Source organism: Amblyomma maculatum, chromosome 5, assembly GCF_055883805.1.
Source record: "Amblyomma maculatum isolate TAMU_Amacu chromosome 5, ASM5588380v1, whole genome shotgun sequence".
In the NCBI taxonomy this organism is placed as follows: Eukaryota; Metazoa; Arthropoda; class Arachnida; order Ixodida; family Ixodidae; genus Amblyomma; species Amblyomma maculatum.
Genome location: NC_139348.1, coordinates 80,906,200 through 80,931,286, shown reverse-complemented (window position 1 = coordinate 80,931,286; position 25,087 = coordinate 80,906,200). Strand labels below are relative to the sequence as shown.

At 42.6% G+C, this 25,087-nt stretch overlaps 1 protein-coding gene across 4 annotated transcripts in view; it reads right to left on the bottom strand.

Moving 5' to 3' along the window:
- Positions 1-25,087, bottom strand: part of LOC146188585 (membrane metallo-endopeptidase-like 1) — a 158,133-nt gene that overhangs the window by 10,560 nt on the left and 122,486 nt on the right. For 3 of the 4 annotated variants that reach the window (XR_014707559.1, XR_014707560.1, XR_014707558.1), the window contains 2 exons: positions 18,483-18,551; positions 7,550-7,648 (listed from right to left, as the gene is read on the bottom strand). The gene's annotated coding sequence lies outside the window, so the exon portion shown is untranslated. Of the gene's footprint in view, positions 1-7,438; positions 7,454-7,549; positions 7,649-18,482; positions 18,552-25,087 lie in introns of those variants that run through there. The other variant, XR_014707561.1, reaches the window with a different exon arrangement.

Here is a 25,087-nt window from a genome sequence, read left to right as displayed (position 1 = left end):
CGAACATAGATAAATTTCCTTTCAATGCGGCGACAAATCTTGAATTGGTTCTCAGGAACATTTGTAGTGCTGTAGAAAACGCCTATGGAATGTCATTGAAGTTTGTGAAATTATAACAAAGTTTTAAGGATTATGTCTCTAAAATTATCTCTAGCAAATAAAATATTACAAGGTGGCGCTTCAGCTTCCAATTTGCTAAAAGAGTGTATCCACAACAGACATCGAAGCTATACAAGCAAATGCACTACGCAGCCTTTGAAGAGTGGAGTCAGCATCGAGTGAGTAGCTGTCCTGGATTTCCACAATAGCAGCCTCATTGAAATCAATTAGTCGATCCCTTGCAAAATACCAAGCAAAAAAGAAGTTTGATTCCATGCAATGATCAGGCAGTTATTCTGCAGAACACGATGTACCGTCCTCATTAATGAACTAAATGTCCCAAACCCATCTCCACTCTCGAACCAACTGGTCATGCTTTAATAGTTGAGCTATGAATCTCGGTACGTTCTCTCCGATTCAAAAACCGCAATACTAAATTTCGCTAAGGTCAAGAGACTTCTGATGCGCGTACAAGAAGAGAGTGAGAAGTTTGGGCTTAAACTGAACATTAAAAAGACAAAGATCATGGCGTCTTGCCCTATCAAGTCCTGGAGCATCAAGGGACAAGAAGTGGAAGCTGTGACAGATTTCTCTTCTTGGGCTCCAATATTACCCCGGAAGGAGACTGCAGCCATGAAATTAAGAGACGCCTGCTGTTGGGAAACAGATTAATAGCTAGGCTTGAACGCCTAGTAAAGAGCAGAGACATTAGACTGCCAACGAAGATCCGTATAACTCGTGCTATGGTTTTTCCAGTTGGGATGTGTGGATGCGAGAGTTGGACTGTGAAGAAGAGTGACCGGCGAACAATTAACGGGTTTGATTTGTGGTGCTGGCGGATACTCTTGAGAGTTCCTTGGACTGTCAGAAGATCAAATCAGTCGATATTGTCGACCATAAACCCTGACTGCTCATTGGAGGGTCAAATTCTAAAGTTAAAGCTCAGCTACTTTGGTCGTCTGATGCGAAGAGAGGAGTCGCTGGAGAAAGATTTGATGTTGGGAAAGATTGAGGGTCACCGGAGAAGGAGTAGGCGGCGAACGCGGTGGTTACATGGCATCCTCGAGGCGCTGCAGATGAAGTTATGTGATGTTATGAAGATAGTGAGAGACCAGAAAGCGTGGCGTGATATGGTCCATAGGGTCACGAAGAGTCGGACACGACTGAACGACTGAACTGAACTGAAGATCCACAGTACCGTCTACCGCATGCTACCCTTAATTTATCCTGAACCATCCTGCCACATGGAGTCGATCTGGGTGCCTGCGAACTCGGGAAGTCCTAGTAACGGGGCCATCTAGTGTCTACGCACGAGGACTGTTCAAGAGAGAGGCGGCGACGGAATCTGGCCAGGACGACTCTAGAGAGATCATGCATAGCTTCAGGAAGCTGACGTAGGCTTATGGAGCTGAGCGGCAGCTCTAACATCCACCCCTCTCAACCCTCCACATCCATCACCAAATCCTGTGGTGCCGTCAGCAGACCGGAATCCTCCTCACCCCTCAGCCAATATTCCGGATGCATCCGAATGTCTTCACCCTTCCTGTTCTTTGCGCTCCCACTCCACCATTGCCTTAACACATAAACTGGCTGAGTGCCCGACTGTTCCTCCTTCGCCGGATTCGGAGCTCTCCACCAGGAAGGATCGGGAGGCCTCACTGCATACGACGGACCCGCACCAGCAGAAGACCGCCACCATGCGGGCCGCAGAAGTGGTATAGCGGCATAGTATAGCGCCTGGCGGAGGAGGCTTAATACAAGACTTTCTCTGCGTCCATGACGCAGGACAGTCGGCAAGGAGACCCTCCCCCTGGCTGAGCCCCTGCCCCGAGGTGCATGTCGGCGGAAATAGTCTTCTCACTCACTCATAACGCCCGTCCTGTGAGATAGTTATGCCTGCACAGGGGATCAGCGACTTATCACCTGCGTTTTCTCTAAATGTTTAGTACGTGTAAGTGTGAAAACGATATTACGAGCCCTTAAAGCCACTGCTCAAGAATTTAAAAACGCAATCTGAGGCTTCGTGACTTGGGGGCAAGGCAACAGCAGACGTTATGAAAATTAAGGCGCTGTCTCTTCATAAGGAGATATATTACGATGAGAATTAGAAATTGTTGAAATCAGATATTCGATTATTGCTGCTGTTGCTTTGCCTGCACGACGAGTCTGATTTGTGTTCGAATGTTAGGTATTCGTCCTTGAATATTGTCGTAGAGCTCGATCCATTCTCTCTTACATACAGCTCTAAAAAAAATCCAAAATCACGTCTCACTGGAAAAATAAGCAAGCCTGAGTGTTGCTACGTTGTCCGCGAGATCTGTCAGTAGGACTCCGCAAGTGACATATAGTGTGCATTACCTTTCCTGCAAACCAATTATAGAACGCCGATGAACTTTAATGTATTCAACGAAACGTTATTTTTTTTTTGCAAAAAAAGGATTCGCGACGTACCGAGTGCAGAAAAAAATGCCTTCTTTCAAATTTCTGCTCTGCAGTTTTCCAGTGCTCTCGGGATTTCGTTGCAAAAGCAAGACTACGCTAGTCGTCGAGCCATTCCTCATAAGGTAGTGTGTGCCAAGCTGCGCATGCGCTAGGAGTCGCGTGACGTCGGAGGAAGGAGCTGGTGTGTCAGAGGTGGCGTCGCGCCATGGTCGGGCGCGCGCTCCGCCGGTACCGGAGAAATGACATAACCACATCCAGCGCCAGCTGCGCATCACTCACCCCGTTGGTTGTGCGGAGAAGTGGTGTGTGTGATGTATATATAGCTAAGAGCGCGGTGCCAAAATCGATTAACTATTCACACGGAGAGCCCGGCCGCTTCACTGCGGCGCGCAACAGCGGAGCAGTTAACTGTTCCGATCGCGAGGCGGTGCTCGTGGCTGCCGATAAGAGAAGGAATGAGAGTAACAGAGCTAAGCGAGCTACCACAAGCTATCCTAAGTGTGGCCATGCAGCTGATGCTTTCGGAACTCAACTAGAGTTCACCGGAGCTGCAGTTGGTTTATCACCTCGCTTTACTCACTTTCTAACCATTCCCATCCATTTGTGCGCACAAATGCCACCCTTTGCCACTTGTTGACGTTCAAACATTTCAAATTTCCCGCCATCGAAAGTTAGGCTATCATCGTATTCAGATATGTGGCGCAAAAAAACACAAACACAGGAGAAGATACACAACACACGCGCACACTACCAACTGTAAGAAGAACCGGAAAACACTTCCTCTTCTACACTCAGGCACGTCTCAACTTCCTCTTCTTCTCATCTTCCTCTTCTTTGTCAAGGAGAAAATGGCACTCTCTTCCTCGCAGACCATAACCTTGTCCAAACATGGCGGTGACCAATCTCTTCTTCCTCTTCTTCTATTCTTCCTCTTCTTTACCAAGGGGGTAGTGACACTTTCTTCCTCTCAGCCCAAAAACATCGACCAAACATGACAGTCACAAATTCTATACTGTCTTGTAAATCCACACCTCTGCATTGCCCAGTAATTCCTACCACGCTGGACAGGCAAATATCACCACATAGTCACAAGTCATACACTAAAAACACCACCCCACAAATACAGTAGTACATGTCCATCTACCCCCCATAACTTAAGTAGTCCCTATGTACTGAGAAACTTTATCTTGCCAACATCTAAGAAGCCACGAGGCCCATGTACTTGAGGGGAAAAAATTCTGTAAACTCCCATGCCCCAAAAACGTATGATGAGTTCAAGAATAACAACTTTAGGCCAAGAATAATAGCTTGAGGCCCGATAATAATCTCGTTCTTTGCATAACTCAAGAGGATTGCTCAATAAAATTAAATTCTTTTCTACGTATACTCAACGAAGCTTCACTAATGCATCTCTCATCTTTCTTCTGTATCCAATACGCCTCTAAAATTTCGCGTGCCATCTTATCCCGACTCTTGCCTAATATGTTTAGCCTGCTAAACAACGGCTCACACTTGCACTTTTGGCAGTGCAGGGCTAAATTTGACCCTTTGCCATTTTCTATGGACTTCTCATGTTCCCTCATTCTATCATTAATACATCTTCCTGTTTGCCCAATATATAGATTACCGCACGTCAGAGGAACCTCGTAAATCACCCCCACTCGACATCCAATAAAACTCTTAACATGCTTCTTATCGCATTGCCCTTTGTTTTTTCTCCCTATTATTGCACATAACCCACCCAGTTTATTGGGGGCAGAAAACACAACTGTCACCTCAAACCTACTAGCCACTTTTTTCAGGCAGTGTGCAACTCTATGTATATAGGGGATCACTTGTGGTCGTTTATTCCTCAACATAACTGGCGATCTTTTTTTCCCCTTTCATTTTTTTTTGAAGCAAAGACTCTGCCACCCCACATATAATCATACCCGGGAAACCAGCCGCATCAAGTCTTTGTAATTGATTATTAAAGTTTTCCTCTGCCATGGCAGAGGAAAGCTTTCAACAACTGATCTGTGAATCTGTGAACTGATCTTTCAACAACTGATCAACAACTGACGCTGTGAATGAATCTGAAAATTTTGTAGCGCAAAATACTACATGCGAAGTTTATAATAATAATAATAATAATAATAATAATAATAATAATAATAATAATAATAATAATAATAATAATAATAATAATAATAATAATAATAATAATAATAATAATAATAATAATAATAATAATAATAATAATGATGAAGATGATTATGATTATGATGATGATTCATTGGCAACAAATTAACAAAATAATAACCAGCCCGTTTAAGCATGCATGCTTGTGAGCGGAGCTGGGCAGTACAGCGTCATTGCATACGTGCCGAGCCATTCACACACAAAATAAAAAAAGGAATATTCAAAAACAGCATTGATACGAAAAATAGATGGAATGAAAAGAGCAAAAAAATGAGAAAGCATTCACAAGACAAATCAATGAAAGTTAAGTGCATTGGTAATCCTTAGTGAATAACGTGTAAAATGTTTCACCCTTCTCAAAACAAACAAGGAAATACCCTCGATGACGATCGAGGGTATTTCGAGGGGATTATACCTTAAGTGGCGCGCACGCAAACTTTGGCGTAAGAAGCGTTCACACATCAGGCAGCCATGACACGATTCATAAACGCCAAAGAAGGGCTGCGACTGAAATTTACCTACAGTAAAGAGGTTAGCTACTCAAGGCCTACTGAATACTAACGCCGCGAGCTTTTTTCTTCTGCTTTACCACGTCATACGGCAAATACTACAATGGTGATTAGGAAGGAATCTACCCATGACCCATTCATTATATCAAATTTACTTTTGAGCAGATCCTCTGCGTGTTTTCTTGTGGCAACGAAGCTAGCCAGCAACGCTTCATTCTTTCTAGCGCCATATCAATCAAGGACTTTGTTAGATTGAAGAGGGGGCTTTAACCCTAGTGTTTAACCTTGACACTAACAAGTCTACTGGGGCGACTGGGTTCCTGAACTCGTTTTTGATACGCTACCCGTTAATGTCCTCTCGCTTTCTACCTGCCGTATTTCGCATGTTTCTCGCTTCCTTACAGTTCATACATCCTGAAAATGTCCCAAGACCTGTCTTATGAGATCTGGAACAAGCAAAATTATCCAATTACTGACAGAACTCCCTAACACCTCATGCATGTAAAGCATTACAGTATATTGATTACGAGCGCATTCAGGATTACATTGAATCACAATTTACCAACAAATGCCCAGCATGGCATCAGACGTAGTTCCAGCACTTAAAGAAAGCTTAACGAATTCACACCAGACTTTTTTAAAAAAATAGAAGCAATATTTTTTTTTTTTCGAAATGCATTCGATACGGTTATTCATTTAAAACGGTTGTATAAACTAGGCGCCATGCTGAAAAATTCCCCGCCTTCACAACTGGATTTACAGTTGTTTTTCTATGCACTCTGAATTTACATATTTCAGTAGGGATAATTCCACGTACGGTATCCGTGGTGCCCTCAGAAGCTTCATGGTGTTCTGATGTTGTCTGTTACTATTAGTAACTTTCATCAATGATTTGGCTTGCAGCATCACCTCTATCAGACGTTTAATATGCTGATAACCGTGCGTCATATAACAAAATATTCTGCCTAGAAGACCATTTACCGCTACAAATATCATTCTCTCAATTTAGATCTTGTTACGCTACATGGAACATGTCAAATAACATCCATAAACCTTTGTGTTTCTTACTAGTGTAACGGTAGCTTCCGAAGGCACTTACAAAATCAACAGTGCTAGAATCTAGATTGTCCATAAGTGCAAATATCGTTTGCACACCCAGCTTGTTGTGATCCAAACAGCAATTAACCTCAAAGACACTTGAAAGTTTAGGGAACCTGCGTCGCACCATAACGGCAGCTCCTAGGGATGGGAAATTTTCATTCTGCAATCATTACTCCGTCCACTATTTGAATACCCTTTACCTGTCCTAACCCGCTTAGACAATATAAAATCAACCAAACCGAGGCAGTCCAGAAGAAAGCGATTCTTTTCGTATGTCACAGGTTCGACAAAATTGTTTTGACCTCCTCAGCGTTCTTATAACTAGGCTTGCAATCGCTCTCGGCTCGCCTAAAGTAGTGGTTCATAAACACTTAGACATTTCATATTTAGCCCTTCTTGCGTACCTGTTCAAACGATTATCTAAACTGTTCGATAGACAGCTAAAACCAAATATTACTACAGCCTAAACCTAGCGCCTTAATTTGCCTGCTCGGACACATTTCAATATACCTTTTTTCCTCGTGTAATCGAATGCGCGAATTCACTGCCTGGTCCTACTCGTTATCTCCCTTTCGACGTATTTTTGTACCGGCAGTTAAATTTTTTCGCTTTTTCTTTTTTCTTCTTGTCAAAACATTTCGCGATTGGGGCTGCTATTTGCCGCTGTTCTGTTCCTGCGTTTTAAACATTGTGCTTCTCACGTTCACTTCTCCAATAGCCCATAAAGGCTGCAATATGAATGAATAAAATAAAAAATATATAATTAAAACTATATTTGTCAGATATTTGTATGTTAAAGACATACGTGTCAAAAGACATCGCAGGGGTCTTTATTTAGCATTTTTTTCCACTTCACAAGGCAGAAATAAGTCAGAGAAATAAACAAAGTTCCGCACCCCATGCCAGTCGTTTCTAGAGAAAGGCTGATTACACAGAAATGCGACAGTAGAAGGTCTGGTTTATGAGAGTTAACAACTCAATTGAAGTGGCTCGTTATGCAAGATACGCACGAGTGGAGTACTCTATTATAAATTTTTCACCTGAAGATCATTTTAGGCATTACATCGCAAATCACATGGGCACGTTTCCCTTTACAGCCATCGCAAAATGGCTACTCCTTCCTAAACGGAACCCGTATTATCGAGTTAGTATTATACCGCATGGACCACGAAGCCGAAAAATGCACGACTCCGGAAGAAAATGACGTAAAAACTTACCGACAGAGCCAAAGAAAGCCCACTATTATCTGCAATATCTGAGTCTAATTGTTTCCTCAAAACAGATGGAAATCGTGCTCTGTAATACTCATCTGCAAGCTGAAACACATTGTCGACATGTTACGTCCAATATAGCTATTGGAAATATCTTTCACACAAAATAATTCCATATCTTAGAAGCTACGTTTTCGATTTATTTCCAAAACTCAAAAACTCAAAGCTCGATTATGAATTCTTTTGTATAATCAAAGCATATTAGAGGCACATTCTCAGGTCTAGCGTTATCGCAAATTTATAAATATATTGGAAATACCGAACAAGGTGAAGTATATTTGAGCGAATGTATTTACTTTGGCAAGACACATTTCTAATTCTTTGCAACATGAAAAAATAAATAAATATTTATTCGCCTATTGGAAATATAAACGATACTTGAGATATATATTGTATATATGTTAAAGCGATACAGGATGGTGAAAGTTTTTTCTGACGTTTTAAAAAGTACCAAGGAGTGTATGCAGCAGTAGTTTTTATAGCTTGTTTTTGTGACCAGAGAGATTTTCATCGCACTATTGTAATTAACTTAATTCGGTATAACCTAAATTCAGTGTTTACCATTTTTATCATAGCAGTTAACATGCCTGTATATATTGAGAAATTAAAATGAAGTATCTTTTGATCACAATGGTATTTTCTACATTTTTGTATCGGATCAGTGCCACTTCTAACATTTCAGCCCAATGCATCAATTTACCAATGTCAGAGGGCGAAACTCGGTATGAAGCTCCTCCCTATTGTGACTGTCACGACATTCGACGCACATTCTTGTTAAGCCGGCGCGGCGCGAAGGAAGCCTGCACGCAGCCTCGCGTGAACCCTTCGAGAACATCCCTGAAATCTCTCCTTTTCACACGTTGAGACCGCGTATTTTTGCGCGCTTTAGTGCCAAGCTTTCCATATAGAGGAAGGGCGAGGGCAGCCTTCTGTTGTATAAAACGCGTGTATCTGCGCACCTGCCTCGGCGAGTTGTAAGAGACCATTGCGACGCGCCCTATAAATGGAGATCGCGTAGTTTCTGTGATATAGTGTGTATTACAATTAGTGACAAGTGCAGCTGCTCTGCTGCCATGATCAAACACTTGTTTGGCAAGCCCACGAATTTGCGGGGGAGCGGCGAAAATCTTTTGGACAGCCACAGCGTGACTCTCCAGATGTCCATCTCTGACAGTGCTGGCTGAACAACCTGGTGTTTATTTGTTCCGAATGTCTCGTGCAATGTGTAGGGTTGTGAAGTCTCTTTGAATTATATGCTTTGCTTCCTCCGCTATGTATTTTATTTCTGTATTCTAAGTCTTAGCGTGAATCACCCTGTGTCCTCTGTTGCTGTATAAAGTCGCTTTGTATGTTAACTCTGACTACGATATTTTCTCTGGCTATAACTGGCAAACGTATGCACGATAAACAACCATCCTCTTCTGTCGCTACAGGTAGCTGAATTCTGGCTGAGCTCTTAACGCAAGTCAGGGGCATGTAATGTGAAATCGGAAAAGCTACCCTCAATCCCTCTAAGTGTACTTGGGAGTATGCTCACCAAAACGAGGTGCATCGCTAAAAAATTAAACATCAATGTGTGACAGTGACGCAGCTGTTACGTATGGCGCTCTTTCTGACAAGACTGTGGTGATGCCAGGCGACGGTGAAGGTTTGTTTTAATTTTGCTATGCGTCAGCTTTCTTGGCAGCCGAATACAATTATAACTGCGCCTGATGTGAGGCGAGGTCTGCTTCTAAGGGGATGGTATGTAGACGGCCTATAAGCATTCGAGCCACTTCAGGACATTTAAGTGGTCGCCTGTAGCAATACAACAGATCAATTCTAGTTTGTGCAACCACGGAAACTTTGCAAAACTATCCAAATTAATACTAGTGAAAACTATAAAGGAATTGTTATAGCTGATAAGCAGCAGATTATTAACAACTAAAGATTCCGGTGTACCATGCAGCTGGGTAACGATAATTTTTCAGCCTTTCATTGCCTAGGGAACGTCCAGTATTTTTCACGTATTCGTTTATTTGATTGGACCAAATAAGTATTTAAAATTCATCACGTTGAACACAAACTGTGCCAACAGTACAGAATTCTAATGTATTTATTAAAATAAAGAACCCGCACTTTCATATAGAAGTTACGTGAAGGCAGATCAGGGGATCTCGGTGGCAAAAAAAATATCTCCTTAGCACTCAATCTACTGCCAAGGAAAGCTACTGTCCAACTGGGACTTCAAAAGAACAGGATACTGGGAGAGTTGTTGGGAGTTGAGTGCTTTGCACAGCGCGAAAAACGAAGACAAGGGAAGAAAAGCACAAAAAAAACAAGCGCTGACTAACAACTGAAATTCAGTTGTTAGTCTGAACAAGTTGAGTCACAATGTTTAACACCTTTATTTGTGGTAACTTCATTGTTTAGTTTTTATGGGGCTACAGTTGCTCTGCACCCACTATAGATATCTTCTAATAATTTCTAATATCACGTATATATGCGATGCGATTAGCATATATACGTGATCTTTGATATGACATTATCATATGCAATGAATTCTGAGTGTACGGCCAGCTATATTCCGTTTAGTTTTATTTCACCCAACATATAGCACGGATGTCATTGACGTTAGTGTACTCTATGCGACAACTTGCAAGATGTTTGGTGATTCAAGTCTCAGCATAACCTTATTGTAAAGTAAAGAAGTCATTAGTCGTGCTCCCATAGCTAATTGCGATCCAGAAAGGCGGGGGGAAGGAGCCTTTTTAAATATGCCGTTTTTTTCACTTTCCCAATTGGCACATCTGAGCTCGAAAAAAGCTGGTGTAACATTGGCTAAGGCAACCTTGACGCAAGTGAGTGGCACAAACTCAGACACAATCTACTACCTGAATCTAATATGTTTTCTGCGACTCTAACTACAACCTTTTAGATTAACCAAACCCATGATGATTTTGGGACCCCATCCCACAACCTTATCTGTTACCCAAAACACTAGGTCCGACCTGAGTTTCAAACGTCAGATCTCATGTAGGATTAAAACCCTGTACCACATTTTGGGAATCGAACACTCTATCATCTCTACCTCTAAATGTTTTGCCACTACTATGTTACACTAATGTCCAATAGCTTTATATTAACACTTCACGCGGAAAACTCCCGTTACAGGCTGTGAAGAAAGCAATTGGTCTCATGAGACAAATAAAATTTTCGCCCTAAAAATAAGCTTGACAGACAGGGCAGCATTTAACCTTTTTTTTCAGGGACTGGCATCCTACGAAACATTTCGACAGGTTTAGGTATCCGTCAGCACAAACAGATTGTGCACAAAAAGAACGTTAGCCGGTGTCTCTTAGTCATATATATTTGTCGATTCGTATCTTTTACATACAACGGTATTATTATTTATATGGTGACAAAAATTATCTACAGTGGCGGTAGAGCTCTTTTTATCATCGAATGGATAGGCATGCCAAAAATTGCCAAAAACAATTACCTACCCCAACTTTCAAAATGAAGCTAGGACATCGTTTTAAACCTGAACTCAAGAAAAATTTAAGCAAAAATGTTTAAATTAACAGGCATCTCTATTCCGATGACTTTCAAAAAAATTTTATATCTCAAGTTTTATAGAGGTTGGAGACTGAGTCATAAGAATGTTATCAAAATATAGAAAGAGGTGATACCCAAATTTTACTTCAGAATTTAAGCCGTGTGACAGGTATATGGACTTCAAATTGGAGCATTGAACGAACGTGATCTGAACTGATCATTTCTGATGCAATGTTCGCCTCACCTCTAAACTAATATCATTACTTCTTAGACTAAAGATCACCTTTCAAAATTTATTAATGTAATATTGACGCAAAAATTATACGTTCCATTGAAAATCTGCTGCACAACTCGTGCACTGAAGGGCCTTTTGACAAGAAAAATATAATTATAATTATAATTTCTTAAAAATATTTAGACCCCAACTATTTTTACTGTAAATTAAAAACAACTTTGCAGTTTTATAAAGAAAACATAACTGCTTCCAGAAAATATGTGATGCTCTTACATCAAAAATTCTTTGTCACTGTTTTCAAAACAAATTACAGTCAATATTTATAGGATTCTCCCAGCAGCTGTAAACTTCTACATAGAGACCGCAATAGATGTAGCTGAATTATGACACTCAGACTTCATTCATCTAGAGAAATATATTCAGTCGAAAGCCTTCAATACCTCGTGAGTGGCGTCTGCTGACAATGTTTGCAGGAACTGAGAGCGACATGTGTCCTCGAGATTCCGCGGGATATTGGTGGGCTTCTTGTGTCTTGGGAGCAATAGTTATGTTTAATGGTAGATATGAATCGAACGCGATGAGAACTCTAAAGAGAGAAGCAGAGTTCTCTCTCACAAAGGGTGAGAAAAGAAGAGAGAGGAAGAGGGTGTGTCCAGGGAGAGATAGAGATTCACTTCCTCTCTTGCTTCTCTTCTTTCTCCTTTCCTTACCTTGCTCCCTATCCTGTCTGATGCTCCCTCCTTCTCCCTCTCTCTACAGAAAGAGAAAAAGAGAGAGTAGAGAGAAATAGACTTTTTAGATCTTTTTAGAGAGAGGAAGACTATCTTTCTCTCACTCTTTTTCTCTCTCGAGTAATCCTGGGTGTTTTAAAGATGGCAGCAGGGTTGCTAAAATCCTTTGCCTCTGGACGTAACGTGGCTTAATTACCCTTGAAATTCTGGTATCACTCTATTAGAGTTTAAAAGTTTGTTGTTTACTTTTTAAAATGATTTTTGCAACCTGTCTGCTAATGCGTATAAGCAGACCGGTAGTTCTTAGGTGACGAAGAAGTAGACTTCATCTTGTGCGCCTCCATTCCTACTAAGTCGACAAAGATATACCAACCGAAATGAAATAGACACATTCGGACCCGCTACTGCAGCGTTCAGTGAGTCTTTGAATACCGGCTCAATAATGGCATTTTGCAGTGCAACCACCCATGAAAGCTACCAGCTGAGCGAGGCACAGCCTTTAAAGAACGAGGAGTGCGGTAAATTCTCGGAAGCATACATACATTGCAAGATCAGCGAGTAGGTCTGACTCTTCGTGACCCTATGAACCACATCACGCCACGCTTTCCGGTCTCTCACTATCCTCCTAACATCACACAACTTCATCTGCAGCGCATCGGGGATGGCATCTAGCCATCGCGTTCGCTGCCTACCCCTTCTCCGGTGGCCCTCTACCTTTCCCAACATCAAATCTTTCTCCAGCGACTCCTCTCCTCATCAGATGCCCAAATTACCTAAGCTTTAGCTTTACCCTCCAATCAGCAGTCAGGGTTTATGGTCGACAATATCAACTGATTTGATCTGGCCGTCCAAGGAACTCTCAAGAGTCTCCGCCAGCACCACAATTCAAACGCGTCAATTCTTCGGCGGTCAGCCTTCTTCACAGTCCAACTCTCGCATGCATACATCACAACTGGAAAGACCATAGCACGAGTTATACGGATCTTGGTTGGCAGTGTAATGTCTCTGCTCTTTACTGGGCGGTCAAGGCTAGCCATGGCTCTCTTTCCCAGAAGCCGGCGTCTCCTAATTTTATGGCTGCAGTCTCCTTCCGGGGTAATCTTGGAGCCCAAGAAGAGAACATCTGTCACAGCTTAACTTCTTGTCCCTTGATGCTCCAGGACTTGATAGGGCAAGACGCCATGATCTTTGTCTTTTTAATGTTCAGTTTAAGCCCAAACGTCTCACTCTCTTCTTGTACGCGCATCAGATGTCTCCTGAGTTCCACTTCACTTTCTGCCAATAATGTGGTATCATCCGCAGATCTAAGGTTGTTGGTACGTTTCCCAGCAATCTTCACTCCAGCTGAAGAATCTTTCAGACCGGACTTCCTCATGATGCACTAAGCATATAGGTTAAATAGGCACGGCGACAGTATGCAGCCTTGTCTCACTCCTTTCTCAATCGCAAACCAATCAGTAAGACCATGCCCAGTTCAGACTGTAGCCTCTTGCCCTTCATACAGGTTCCTGAGGAAACAGATTAAGTAAATTGGAGCTCCAAATTCTCGGAGAGCTAGCCACAATCTGCTGTGATCTACGCTGTCGAACGCTTTCGCATAATCAATAAAGCAGAGGTAGATGGGTTTTCTGAAACTCTCGCTTTTTCCATTATCCAGCGAAGGTTGGCAATTTGGTCTCTAGTTCCTCTGCCCTTGCGACACCCAGCTTGCTCGTCCGGAAGCTCCCGATCCACATACTGCTGCCGCCTACTTTGGAGGATTTTCAACATCACCTTGCTAGCATGCGAAATAAGCGCGATCGTGCGGCAGTTGGAACAATCTTTAGCACCGCCTTTCTTTGGAATAGGGATGTAAACTGACCTCCTCCAATCCCGTGGCAACTGCAGGGTTATCCAAATTTTCTGACATGATGTATAGAGAACGTTAACAGCGTCGTCATGGTTGAGGTTTTGAAGTAACTCAGCTGGAATGCCATCAGTTCCGCTAGTTTAGTTCTTAGCAAGCCTGGCTAAGGCCCATTCGACTTCACTCATCAGGATGCGCTACTCGAGATCAGTAATCGCAACCGTCTTATGTTGGGTTTGCAAATCCGGGTCCTTCTTGTACGGTTCATCTGTGTATTTCTGCCAGCTCTTCTTTATCTCTGAGGCTTCAGTGAGATCCCTGCCTCGTTTGTCCTTTATCACGTCCAGCTTAGCACAGCGCAAAAACTTCCTTTGATATCTTTGATTGTCTTATACAGAGCTTTCCTAAATTGACTGTTGTCCTCAACTGCTTGGCACTGTATGTTCAGGAAGGCATTCTTATCTCTTCTTGCCAATTTCTGAAAATCCGCATTGAGAACCTTGTATCTTTCGCTTTCCCCCATAACTTTTGCCATTCTACTTTCCTGAGCTATTTGCAAAGCCTCTTCATATCACCAGTTTGCTTTCTTGCGTTTTGTTTGTTTTGTAACTACCTTAGTAGCAACTTCTTGTGTTATATCACGAACATCAGTCCACATCTCTTCAGGCTCTCTGTCTTCTAGATCTAATTCTTGAAATCGATTCCTCACTGCAACAGCATATTCTGATGGAATTTGATCCAGATCATACCTGAAAGGCCTTCAATCTAAGCTTCAATGGAAGCTTAAATTTGGCAACAAGAAGCTTATGATTGGTGCCACAATTGGCCCCAGGCCTTGTTTTTACTGCTTGTATAGCGCCTCTCCATCTCTGCCGGCAAAGAATATAATCAATCTGATTCCTGTACAGACCGTCCGGTGAAATCCATGTGTACAGGCGCCTCTTGTGTTGTTGAAAATGCGTATTCGCTATGGTCAGGTTGTTTTCTTGACAAATCTCTGCTAGCCTCTGCCCAACTTCATTTGGCTCACCATGACCGAACATGCCTGTAATTCCGGATATTTCTTCACTCCCCACCTTAGCATTCCAGTCTCCTATGAGAAAAAGGACGTCTGATGATGGAGTGTGGTCTGAAAGGCATGGAAGGTCAGCATAAAATCTCTCAACGTCAGCTTCTTGAGCAGTAGTGGTTAGTGCATAGACTTGGATAACTGTTATGTTGAAAGGGTGAGCTTGGATCCAAAGGGGAATCACTCGGTCGTTTTGGGAGTTGTACCCTAGCACTGCTTTGCCCATTTTTCTGTTTACTATGAGAGCGAGCTCATTCCTTTTACTGGATTCGTGCCCACAATACAAGACATAATGGTCACCGGAATTAAATTCTCCCATTCCGGTCCACGTGAGCTCGCTGATACCCAACATATCAATGTTCAATCTGTCCATTTCACGCTTGACGACATCCAGTTTACCTTGCGTCATAGATCTTACATTCCATGTTGCTGTGTTATATATCTCCTTGCAACATCGAAATCCACAACTGAGCGTTCTTTTGGCTTTAGCCCAGCCGCTTCATTCGTCCTGGAGCTACTAGGAATCGCCCTTTGTTCATCCCCAGTAACATCTGGGACACCTTCCAACCTGGAGGGCTCATCTTCCGGTGCCATATCCTTAATGCTATTGTGACTGATCATAGGGTTTTCTTGGCAGGAAATACTGCAGTGGGTTGCCATTACCTTCTCGATTGAATCACATTTCGTCAGAGCTCTCTGCTGTGACCTGTCTATTTTGGGTGGCCCTAAACGGCAGAGCTCACGACTTCATCGAATTTCGCAAGCCTCTCCGCCACGACAAGGCAGTGATCTAGTAGAGGTCTTACCGCAGCCGTAAATTATGGGAATTAATATTACAAGTTCTGTTGGAAGCATGCTTTCATATCGGTGTATGCTTCCCGCTGTTAATCGTGGCAAGGATCTCCACCGTCTATCTGCTACAAAGAGTTAAATAAACCGAAACCCTGTGCTCTACAAACATAGACTGCTAGGTGCTCGTTGATATTTAGAATGGTCAACCGGAATCCTTCTCAATGACTCTAGTAGGAATTATAATAAAGAGTATTTTAGATCGCATCTCCAAAAGCGCCACTAAGTGCGCTTTGCTATGAGTTCCGTACCGGCCATCAGACTGACTTCCCTTGATGTATTTAAATACATATGAGAATATTGAAATGCTCTTTTGAAGAAATAATTTGCTGCTCGTTGCATGTTGAATTTAGCATGTCATGATTAAATAATAGCGGCAGGAGTGATATTCATTCGAACTGGTTCAATGAAAGCAAACAGAAAAGTAAGCTACATATTCTTACTAAAACGTTATATATATTTTCAAACTTTCGATGTAACTCATAGCATAGCTTTGCTCATAGGTACAGTCATAGCCTCCTTTATACACTCTGTGCCTGGCAACTCCGCGCTCCGCGGCCGTCGCCGCCGCTCCTCCTCCGTTGAAGAGTTAAGCCGCTGGCTGCCGACAGATGGCGACAGCGACGTAGGATCACCATCGCCAGGCGACGGCCGGCTGCGCCGTGTTGCAACGCTGTCCGGATAGCCACGCGCTGCCGCTTTCTCGCTGTTTCGCGGGCTGTTTTGCAGTGTAGAAGGTCAGGCTTCTACTTTTCTCTGCCGTCGGGTGCTGCAGGAATACAGCATTGCACCAACTGGTAAGTGCCAGCTTTGCTTTGCCCTTACGGCGATCGCTGCGTAGTGTTCAGCTGATTTGAGGCTTGTAGAAAATAGTGACAGCACCAAACACTGTTTATTAAGCGTCAATACTGCAATAGTAATGTTATATGTGCACCTGTGCTTTCTGGACTGCAATGCTAATTGCTTCTCTGCCTAGCTCGTCTGCGTAGTGTGTTAGATGGGCTCCTGCGAAGTTTTTTTTGCAGTATACGCTAATGTATCGAATAAATAAATATATTGCTATAGTATAATTTGTTATGCATAATTTTGGTATCATATTCTTTCATGTACTTGATTAATTGCCATTACTATATTTTGTACCTCTGTATTTTTATGCCCTTCCTGTTACGATCCCTGATGGGATTAACAGTATCGAATAAATAAAATTACGAAATTTTGTAATAAAATAGAAACACAAGATTTACCTATTGTGAATATGGCTGCTTTAAAGTGAGTTAGACCGAATCGTGCAAAGCCTATATTAGTTTTCTTTGTCAACTACATCACTGTCCCTCTCTAGCTATGGAAACCGCAAAACTCGTACTCAACCGCATTAAGGCCTGTGAAAAATAATGACAGCACCAGAAGTGTGTTTATTACGCGTTAGTAAGGTAATAACGATATTAAATGTGCACGTGCATTTTCTGGACTGCGATTCTAACTTCCTCCCTGGTTAGCTCGTCTGTGTGGTATATGTTACATGTGCTCCAGCGCAGTATTTTTTGTTTCGCTAACTGCCCAATTCTGTGAAAAATAAAAACACAAGCTTTGCCTATTTTGACGATTATTTTGGAGTGATCGAAACAGAAAGATGCAACGCCTATATCTGTCGTTTCTTGTTTTTCAAGTTAAAAAAAAAACGTTTGTACGACGCACTGAATCATCACTGAATCATTGAAAGTAACAGCTGATACCAAAAAAAAGCTGATACCAAAATTGTTTTTCTTACAGATATCAAGGGAATATGCGATGCAGTTGTTCCAGTCATCTGTAAATCAAGCCGGCTTCTAAAGTGCTATCAGTGACAGCAGTCACCGTGAACATTGTTTCCTACTTGTGGCAACTATTCATCACACCACTTCTACATGGTACTCTTGCAGCACAATTGCTGTTGTGAAATGAGTAAATAAATGCTGCTGCCTTTCTTCGTAAATTTTGTTTTATTGCAGCGTAGACTAGAATTGTATTTTTTTCTATTACCATTGGCCCTAGTGGAGCAGTCATGCAGTTTTTCGAGCCCTGCGCAATTTCTTAAAACTGCCTGACATGAAATGTCATGTAGCGTTGGTGTTATTGCCTAAAAAGTATCATGATCACTTGTTGCGCTTAGCGGAGGTCGGCCTTACAAGTAAATATGCTAAATATGCACGATTCATGCTTAGGAACAGTTACCCCGCTTGCGAATAACAGCGCTCCCGCCCCGCGCCGACGTTGGTATCGGTGCGACCCGTGCGCCTCGACCCCTACGTCAGTGACGCCCTCAGCGAGGGGAGAGCGGTAGCGTCGCGTAGTTTTACCCGAAAGCGCCGCTCTCTTGTTCGCGCACAGAGAGTATAAAGGAGGCTATGGTACAGTTTGTTAAGCTTGGATGAGAATGCTTAATATATTGCGCAAAAATTAGTCAATGCGTTTTTCGTTTGTCGTACCACTTGGTACACTCTACTTTATGGCACCGTGCAGTCTGTAAAAGAGGGACACTTATGAAGAACCAAAGCATGAAAACCACTCCACTGCTTTTAGCCAGTGATGCCTAATCAAATGCATAGACGAATAACAATTAGTAGGAATCTTACCTATGCAGTCTCGTTTCCGTACTTTTCTAGATTATACTTCACACTGGCTTTAGATAGCCTCTCGTACTCCTGCAACAAAGATATTTCTCATCACAAGCGAAAATAAGACTAAAATTCAGATTGTACACAGACACATCAGCACACTAAAATCATTCATTCTAATGCATTGGAAGCGCTAAGCAATCTTTTGTATCGGGCAGGTCAGCTGTGGCGAAGGGAGACATGAATTCGTTAAACTTGACCTCTAACTGCCTCAGGGTGAGAACGTAGCACCAGACAGACGTTTATTGAATGAGCGCAACTATTTATGTAGTGGGAACTTCTGACACAAGTCTGCTATACAGAATATGCATATGCATAAAAAACATAAGGCCAATCTGTGAAACGAAAACAAGAACAAAGCAGAATATGACATAACTGTCTTGATTGCAGATTAAAAATTATTAATTTCTGTACTGGCCACGAAATGCGCTAACATCTTTGCAAGAAAGAAAATAAATTTTATGTAATGCATAAGATAATCTGAACAGCATTTCACAAAGTTCGGAGCACAAAATGAAATTTGCAGCTAAGAACAGTTACATGAAATCTCATGTACAACGCGAGAAAACACAAAAACAAGTATATGCGAATTAGCGAAGCCCTAACAAGAGACAGACGTCAACGATATGTCAGTTCCGAATATTGTAGATAATGTTTCAATTGTTGGTCACTGTTGCATATCCTCTAATCAACATAAATCTCTAATTGAGCTTAAAGGCTGCATTGCAGGCTACATTGCCTCCAGTTTCATGAATTGTGCCGGAAACAAGAATATGAAAATGGGTTGGTTTAACTCTCAATAAAATATCTTTGATAACACAAGAAAGTAAGGTTGCAAGAAATATAGGCACACATAGCTTTACCGACATTTTTACCTACACGTGGAAATGAACTTATTTTTTGTTGAATATCCCCAATTGCAAAAAAAATACACCCAAACGTATATAGGATAAGTATGTTTATATTATAGCTACACATAGTGCGTAGCAATGCGGAAAAATGTGAAATAACAGCTTGAGGGGCGAGTTGGTGCTGCATAGTACTCAGAACTGCGGCGCAACTTACACAAGCCCGTGGATAGAGACAACGTAGGGGCACTGCCAACTGTAGTATGAAATGGAACACTCACTTCCTCTTCAACATTCCACCACAACTTCCTCTGCTACTCCCACGTACTTCCCTCTAGCCCGGCCGTTTTTCCCAAGCAGAGGTCAAGCCAACAATAAAATGTTAGCAGCACAATCATCCCAGTTCATCACTCACATCATCCAAGCATGACAGCCCCAACTTCCATCACATAGACGCAAATTAGACAAACCACCACACATCTGCAGATGCCACGTATAACGTTGTTTATATGATCATTGGTTTATCTGTGGATTCGATACAAACTCATCGCTGTCCCATCGGTATCGTACAGTGCACTAAAATAGAACAAACATGGGACAGGGCGGTAACACTAACGTTCCCAGTCACCGATGTTGCAGATCTTTGCATAAAGGCTCACCTTGTATCCTAGCATGCAATCAAAACAACAAAAAAAAAACACCACATTACAAACTAAGTGAGTTTGCTTCCAGTTTTCTTTTCATCGATAAAAATGAACCAACGAAATCAAGCCAACTTCCTAACCCAAAATATCCAATGAGTTTGAAAGTCTTTATATTTGCATTCTCTGAAAAAAAAAATGAAGGAACTGAATCCTGGATTTCATGTTGCAACATAGTTATAAGCAGCTCTGCGCGCGGTAATTCCGGGAAATGAGAAATGATGTACATGTTTTGTAAGATAATGTGACGTAAGACGAAACTGTTATTGTTGTGACTCGTGTTATTGACTAAAATTGAACTAAAAGTTACGGTTTCAATACAGTGAAGAAACGCGTATGTGTCCTTTGCGTACCTTTTGAAACCTATACTTTCGCCTCTTAGCCTTCAGTCTTCTTAAGAAATTGAACGATATAATGCGACGGATCGTATTTTACTATAAAATACCGTAGTAATGTAACAGACAATCACCACATGGTGATCCGTGCATAGTATAGTTTGAAGGAAAGGGTATTGAAGTATTAGTTGTCTGTAGCCCTGATTCACCAAATGGTCAAACCTAGCCATTGTCGCTGTGTAGGTGGACAAAAGGTGAACCATTATTCTAATTAGCCTTGGGCTTCGGGAAAAATACCACATTCGGTGTAGTTTCCGGGACAGAGAAGAGACCAGGCAGTTCTGTGGAGAAGTACTAAGGTAAACATTTTGAAGGTGGTGTAGTGTTACCCATGGGTGCGAGATTATTCCGGAATTAAACATTTATGAGGAGTTTATTTACCTTTTAGTGTTTAAAGGTCATTTTAAAGAAAACGTTCGCTACCCTCATTACACATTTGGTTTTGTTGCAGCTGTTCTTGGCTTTGTGACTAATAGACTTCTATGTGCGCCAGATTATTCTTTATTGTATAATCATTGTGACGTAACTATTCCGTTGGGGTAATGCCAAATCACTTATTTTGTTACCAGGCATATCTACCTGCACGTGAGGTTGGAGGCTCGTTAGCAACAGATATTCTAACCAGTGACATATTGCCGCGAACCATTCAAATCTTTATTTACTATTTGTCGACAGATGCCGGCATTAGGTTTTACGATTGTGAATCTAACGCGCGGATCACTTCTGTATACTTTGTTTGTTCATGCTCGTTGTCGCACGACGCGTCGTTATCGTTTCCTTTCTTGTGGAAGATGATTTGAGATGTATCTCGGAGGATTCCAGCCAAGCGCTTGCATTTCTACAATGTTCCCGGGTACGCTAGTCACTGCTCGTGCTTTTATCGAGATCGTTCTACTCCGCTTTTAAATTCAGCGCTCACAAGTTAAACGGGCATTCGTTGATCGACAATCGCTGAGCACGATCGTTGCTATCGCTGCCGCCAATTGCTTAGTTCTTTTGCGGGCGAAATTATCCCAATACAAAGTTCATTCTTGCGAAGATGTCTCTTCATTCTTTGCCAAATAACTTGTCGCCAACGACATTTTCAATAAACGTGCACGAGGATTTTGTTTAACTTTTACTTTTGAAAGTTTATTTTACTGAAAAGGTTCGCTACCCTCATTATACGAAAATTCACCTGGCTTTGATGTAGTTCGTCTAGGCTTTGTAACTGACTTCTATGTGCGCCAGATTACTCTTTATTGCATAAGCATTGTGACGTAACTTTTCCGATGGTGTAATGCCGGATCACTTCTCTTTTACCAGGTATATATCTGTGCATGAGGTTGAAGGGTGGTTAGCAACTGGTATTCGAACAAGGGTCATATATACTCCCAATAGGTTGCGTTGTCCACCCTGACAAATGGAGTGCGCTAGCATATCGGGTTCCGTCAGCGAGAGGAAGACAGATGAGTGAGAGGAAGTAATCAGAAGGGGAGAATTACTAGAGGTAGGGTGCTGAGAAAAGCATAAAGGCTACAATGGACAAGGCGCATAAGAGGGAACATGGGGACGACCTCGTTGAGCCCGTTTTCTCCTTCATTGCAAAGGCAGTCCTAAGTGCCCGTTGAGTGTTTCGTTTGCAGAGAATAATGGTGTCCCCTTTCATGCATAATTGTGTGTGCACACTTTAGGTCATCAAAGTGCTCCCTGATGTTTTGCACAGTGAGACCGGTCAGATTTCGGCGCTTGTTCGGCAGTTGTTTAGTGGATTTGGAAAGAGTAAACATCATCAACTTTTAGTTGCCAGCACAGCAGATTCTGTTGCGCTAGGTATAAGCACCTCGCCGCGTAGCATAACGTTATCAAACGCTGAGTACAAGCAATGCGTTCCGCTGTGGAACACCACAGACACTTATCGAGTCCATTGTGCATGTATGTGCTCAAGACAGCGCACAGCCAGATATCTACAGCGGTATTTGGAACCGACTAGAAATGCAAGACGTGTTAGCTACACGGCTATGATTTTGCTGCTGCTAGCTTATAGTGGTGTCGACGTACATATATTATTGCACCACTTCGCCAAACGTTGATAATGTAAGATCACATGGATGAATCGCCAGCGCGCTGTGTACCCGCATAATGCTGCCGGTATGAGGGGGACTTTATTACAGTGCATGTAGCTTGTGGATACCACCTCCCGCTTAGCTGTGGAGGCCATTTTGGGGGGAAGTCAACGAGGCAGAACTTTAATTGTCAAGATTTCCACCAGCCAACACGACGGACCGAAAATGCTGAACAATGGGACACAAACACATACCTAACAAGGTCGATGGCTAAGGCCGTAAATAGGTTGTCTCGCGTACCGACGCAGTGCAGCTCCAGCCATTATCCTGTACGTATCGAACTAAATGACCGGCAGGAATAACGGCAGAAGTGCGTGCACTACAACTTCTAGCAAACAGTTCTGGGAGGTCATAAAATAGCCTGTAGAAACAGACGCATTATCTGCCGAATAACATCACTTCCACCGTATCCTGGAGCTTTCCCCAACTGACGAGGGGCCGAATATAGACAGAGTTTTCATGCGCCAGTGCAGTGAAGGAATGACTCGCAGTACTCGTCCCAGCCTTGTTTAGAGAGCACTATTGCATCGCATCGTATTGCAGCCAGTTACGGTCGCATGCGTATCAGGTCGGGGTAAGTTGAACAATCAGCTATTTAATTTGCTGCAATTATTCGCGGGCCGGGCAACCCATGGCACACAGGTGTTGGAGAATCTCTTATTTCTGCTGTTTTTGAGGCTTCCTGTGAAACCCAACTGGCGCTTTCTAAGCTATGAGGAATGTGTATAAGAGGCGGCTATGAGTTTTTAAAGCAAACTTCCACCACCACATCTGATAGCTCCTATTTCCCAGATCACGAGGACGAGTTAAAGCCTATAGGGACAAAATTCATGATTGCCGAGCCCAGAACAGCTGCCGAATTGGTCACATTGAAGACCAATCTGTGAAAGGATGGATTGGCATGGACAAGAATCGAGAACTTCGCTGTTTCATAGTGCGGGCAACTACTTATGAGCGTCAATGAAATTTGTGTACCTTGTGAGATACCGGCTTCATTAAAACATGAAGTGAGCCGAATACAAAGCCCAGAAAACATGCCTCACGCAAAGCGAATCTGCGCCTAAATTAAATACCCTCCATTGTTTGCAAGCTCCTCGAAAAATACTGGCAAGTTGAATAAATCTCCACCTTGATGACGAGAACTTTTACTTTCATGCCGGAGAAGTTTTATTCATAGAAAACATGAGGGCGCATGACAGCACGTCGTTGCTGCGCCGGGGTCTAGGAAAGACATGTCACAAGGGACCCCAAACCATGGTTGCAGTAGAACTTCGCAATGTCTTCGACTCAATCACTCGTCACTCCAACTTCGTTCTTGACTGCATCAACAGAAGCTACCCAGGCAAAAATGAAGAATTTCTTACGGAGCTCCTTGCAGATTCGACCGTAAAAGGTCCGCTCAGGTTGCGCAGACACGATATTTCAGGATAGGAGCGCTATATCTGATAAGGCCATTTTGTCCCTATTTTTGTTCAATGTAGTGATGCCGAAGCTAGTGCGCGGCGCCGCAACTGTTCCCGATGTCCACAATGCAAATAAGCCGATGACGTGACCATACAACAACATCTCTTGCATTTAGTCTCCAGCGAGCAGTCGGTATTTCCTCTGAACTAGTTTTCGCTGACTTCCAGGCTTCTTTGACCAGGACGCAGTACTATGTCATACAAGGAACGCCAGTTGAACGACACCGAATCTTCATTCTAATGGTAGACAACCATCCACCGTTCCCCTGGCCACTAGCGTTGAGGTCAGGGAATACCTTTTCACAATTTGGAAGAAGCTGCTGGGTAGCTGCGGTAGCTGACCAAAATGTGGAAAACTGCTCAATATCGTATCAAGGTTCGCTAATAATGGGACTGGGCATATCGATATTTTTTTTGGCAGAGACTTCAACCTATAGGCGGCTTCCACGGTGAGGGAGACGATAGCCCAGAAACAGATCGCGCCTCGTCTGTCCTCCTTTCCGGTATTTGGGGATGCAGTGATTGGAGCGGGGGCACCAGGGCATTATACTCAGCGCACACCCTACGCAGTCTTTTGCATTCAAGGTGTCTTGAAAATTCAAAGATCCGCATATAGCATTGGAGCAATGCTCTATCTTTACAGTTATTTATATTTTCTAAGCTTTATTTACATACATATACCCCTGTACATTCTTCTTTCCCCCTTCCTTTCCTTCCTCCCCCTGATCTTTTGCCTTGTGCTGGCCATGATTTAGCTGCTAGCAAGTACAGCAGATAGAAAAATCTTTTATTTACTTTGTTCAAATTAAGAACAGCATATGAAAGCCAACAGAAAATAAAAAAATTAATTCCGGTGGTGTGCACAACTGTAAACTGTTCCAGGTGCAACTATATTAAACGGACGAAGACGAGCGCCCTCTGTATTTCGAACACCCACCAAGAATCATTCGTCTTGGTAAACTTTCGTGCGAGTTTGTAGAGAAAGGACAGGAAAAACAAAGTACCCGTGCAACAAGCCCCGGTTAAGCAAAGAAATGGATGCTATTTGGAA